Consider the following 3,563-nt stretch of genomic DNA (forward strand, 5'->3'; position numbering starts at 1 on the left):
TGCTTTTCACTAGGGAAACAACAAGTTTACAGGTAGGATGGGAAATGCCCTTCTGGGGAAAAATGGTGCCTGGTTTCAGACCTTTGTGTTGAGACAGAGCTAAAATCCATCCGCTTAGTTCATACAAAAAATTAAGTGGTGCTTAAAAGAATTGTAGTTTTCTAGCTTTCCAGTGATGAGTTATGTTCATTTTCAGCAAGCAATGCATTCAGAGGGAAAGTCCCTTAAGCCAGCCTCTGAACGCATGCATTTCTGTATTTTCAGTGCTTAAATATTTGCCATTTCCCACTCAGGAATGCTGATATGACATTAAATTTCTGCAGACGTTCCCCTAAATGGCTGTTTGGGGACATCCACAAATGCTTATTCTGGGTTATAGAGCTGAGCATCCCTGTGCTCTGATGCTTGAACCAACAAAAGAAAGTTTAGGTCCATTGCCCCCACGCAATTTCTTTTTACTTTGTGTGGCATGTGTCTGCAAACTAACTGCTGAGTAAACTCTGTTCTAGAGCAATTTAGGGTTTTCTCTTCATTTTCAAATGTAAGGAAAGGCAGCAAAGCCCAGCTGAAGATAGTAGCCCAAGGTTAGAACTTAGGATCAGCTTCTCAGTTGATATTCAGCAGGAGGCTTTGCTGGGTAGCTTGTGTCTTTGGAACTCAATTTTCTCCTTATGACAGGAGGAACACCTAGCAGCCCCCATAGTTCTGTCTTTGATGTCCCAGCATGTTTTGCTTTCTGTTCTCTCAAAAGGAGATGGAACATCTTGTAAAATGGAGATAACTGTTTTGGTTTGTTCGCCTCCACTGGGAGGTAACAGAGTTGGGAGGCTCAGCAGGAGCAGCAGACACCAACCCCCTTCCTCCCTGGAAGCCACCATGAAAGGGAAATAATCTTGATGCCCAGTTTGAGTGACTGCATCATGTAAAATGCCTGGAAATCGCTGGCCAAGCAACAACAGAAAGGTAACATAGAAGCATTTCTGCTGTTCACTCAGAGCTGTATCCCGTGAGCTTGCCTGCTCTTTAAAGAAGCAGAGGCAGCTCTGTGTGATGCCAGAGAGTTTACCCAGACATTTCCATAAGAACAGAGACAGGTGGACTAGGAATCGTATGCTCAATATTTATATTCCTGTAAGAGATGGGAAGAGAAGCAAGAGCCGAGCAGTGCTCCCCAACCCTGCCCCTTCCTGTATCCTGAGCTTCCACATAGTAGTGTCTGTTTATTTGACACAATCCAGAAAATGTAAACAGTTAGTTTAAAATTAGATAGAAAAGCTCTAGGGGATCAATGACACAGAAACATGGTAGATGGCTGGGCTTACGAGATGTTTTCCCTTAGTGAAGGAGGCACAGAGATGAATGCAGTGGCTTGTTTTTCACCAAGTGTATACGAATAATGTGATGAGGTGATAAGAGCATGATGTGCCACTTGCTAGTAGTCTGTAGAGACTGCAGGCTCTGGTATGCCTTGAAACCAGTTGTTTTCATTTAAGGGGTGTGTTGTTTGCTGGATTGCATGGTCTACAAAGGCTTTACTTTTGTATTGTGGTGGCTTGGCCCCAGCTAACAGCTAAACTCCCACCCAGCTGCTTGCTCCCTCCTTCCCACTGCTTCCAAGGGGAAGAAAATTTAAAAAAAAATAAAAAATAAAAAAAAAAAAAAGAGAGAGAGAGAAAGCTGGTGGGTTGATATACAGACAGGGAGATCACTCACTAATTACTGTCTCAGGCAAAACAGACTTGGGGAAATTTATTCATTGCCAATTAAAATGTAGTTACTAATTTGGGTAGCAGAAAACAAACAAACAAACAAAAATCATTAAAACATCACCTTTTATCCCTGGCTCAACTTGACTTCTTCACTCCCCCAGGCAGTGCAGGGGGACAAGGATGGAGGCTTACAGGTCAGTGCATAGCGGCTTCTCTCTGCCACTCATTCCCCCTCACACCTTTCCTCTGCTCTGATTTCTGTCAGGAAAATCCATTCCCATGTGGAACTTCCCAAGGGCTGCAGGGAATATCTCTGCTGGTGCCTCCTCATCTTCCTCCTCCTCTGACCTTGTCTTTCTCTCTTCCATTTCTCACTCTCCACCACCACCACCCCCTCCTTCTACATACACCTAATATGTGAATGTTGGATATTTCAGATCTCTGGCCACTAGAAACGCCTTGATGCTTGCATAAGCCCCAGGAAAGGCAAGCAGCATTTGTCCTGGTCCTTCCCTGTTTGCTGAGGAAAAAATCCTTCCTTCCCTCAAGTCCTGTTGCAAGGCTATGTGTGGGAAAGAAGGCTGAGAGACTGGCCCTGGGACTCGGGTGAAGTCTTTGTGACAAGGTTTTCGTTTTTGTTTTTCCATTCATTAACAATACCAGAGCCACCCTCCCTGTTTACTGTGTGATATTTTCATTATGTGAAGTCGTAATTTTGTGTGAGGAGTGGCCTGAGCAGTGAACCTTTGAGAGAAAAAGCAGAAGCCAAGGAAACTATGTGTAAGAGATGATAAATCCAGTGGAATTAAGTAGGCAGGAGACAAGAGAAATATGCCAGTATTGTGAAGGGAATGAAGTCTGGCATCATACTTTTTTTTCAAATTGCCTGGTAGCAAATGTGGTAGGAAGACCACAGGTGTTTGGATCTACAGGAGGAGAAGCCTGAAGACTTACTGGCATTGGAAACTTGGATCTCGGTGAGTACATTTAGAAGAGCAACCCAAATGTAATTTCTAAACCGAATGCACATTCAGTGATGCTGGCAAGAGAAAGCAGCCTGCCAAGCTGCAGCTATGCAGGTAGCAAGGGAAGCAAACCTGGCCCCTTTGGAACTCCCTTAGGATTTCCTCCCCACCCAAACCCCACAAACGCAATGGCATGTTAGTGGCAGGAAAACAGTAAATAATTTTTTTTTTTTCCATTCAAGGCTCCAGGCTGCAGCAACCAGACCCCCGGGAATTCAGACTTCTTCTCCAGCTCAGCTGAAAGGATTAATGTGGCAGACTTGAGGGGGTTCCGCTTCAAATCCCAGCTCCCTTGCCTCCCTAATTACTTCCATGTGTATTTGTGCAAGGCTGCGTGTTGTCTGGGGTCTGCAGGTGGCATAGTGACCTTTGGGCTATAGGTGGGTTTTCCATGCTCTGCCATATGTTACATGAATGAGCCAAGCAGGCAGAAGGCAATTGTAAGCATCCACAGCCAAGCAATCGCTCTCCTTGTACAGTGACTGATGGATTCTGTTCCTCTGCCCTCGCTTCTCCTTTTATGCTTTCTCCAGCTGTGACAGAAGAAGGAATTTCTGGCCTTAGATTATAACATTTAATTAAAAAGAAAAACTTCCATGCGAAGATAGCTTGTTTCCACAGCTTTGATGTTGGTGCCTGTGGGAAATAGATGAGCTGGAAGTGAATTGTGGGTAGCAAAATGTAAATGAGCAACTCCACGCGGTCTTCTGAGTTGCTGAAATCTCCAGATCAGCAGAAGCAGATCAGTGCCTTCTCCCAGTGAATTCCATTGCACGCAATGAGTTTTCACTGCTGATCGTACTGCTCCCTCCAGCCCCCTCCAAAGGCC

This window comes from Anas platyrhynchos, chromosome 5 (genome assembly GCF_047663525.1).
Source record: "Anas platyrhynchos isolate ZD024472 breed Pekin duck chromosome 5, IASCAAS_PekinDuck_T2T, whole genome shotgun sequence".
Classification (NCBI taxonomy): Eukaryota; Metazoa; Chordata; class Aves; order Anseriformes; family Anatidae; genus Anas; species Anas platyrhynchos.